The sequence below is a fragment of the Octopus bimaculoides genome, chromosome 28 (genome assembly GCF_001194135.2).
Source record: "Octopus bimaculoides isolate UCB-OBI-ISO-001 chromosome 28, ASM119413v2, whole genome shotgun sequence".
Taxonomy (NCBI): domain Eukaryota; kingdom Metazoa; phylum Mollusca; class Cephalopoda; order Octopoda; family Octopodidae; genus Octopus; species Octopus bimaculoides.
Window position 1 is genome coordinate 7,983,342 of NC_069008.1, and position 408 is coordinate 7,983,749.

The 408-nt window shown below is 36.5% G+C and overlaps 1 protein-coding gene across 3 annotated transcripts in view; it reads right to left on the bottom strand.

Annotated features, from left to right (window-relative positions):
* Positions 1–408, bottom strand: part of LOC106879244 (CYFIP-related Rac1 interactor B) — a 157,521-nt gene that overhangs the window by 147,438 nt on the left and 9,675 nt on the right. The gene's annotated exons all lie outside the window — the stretch shown is intronic.

Consider the following 408-nt stretch of genomic DNA (forward strand, 5'->3'; position numbering starts at 1 on the left):
GGACGTTAAACGATGATGATGATGATGATGATGATATATATATATATTTATGTGTGTCTTTATGTCTGTGTTTGTTCCCCACCACCACTTGACAACCAGTGTCGGAATGCTTATGTGCCCGTAACTTAGCAGTCCAGCTAAAAGAAATTTATAGAACAAGTACCCAGCTTAAAAAATAAATAAATAAGTAGTGGGGTCAATTCATTTTACTATAAAAGTTCTTCGGCAGTACCCCAGCATGGCCACAGTCAAATGAGTAAAACAAGCAAAAGATAAAAGATATATACAATGGGCTTCCACACAGTTTCTGTCCACCAAATCCATTGAGAAAGCTTTGATCAACTCAGAGCTACAACGAAAGATATTTACCCAAGGTGCTGCCCTGCATATACATATACATATATATAT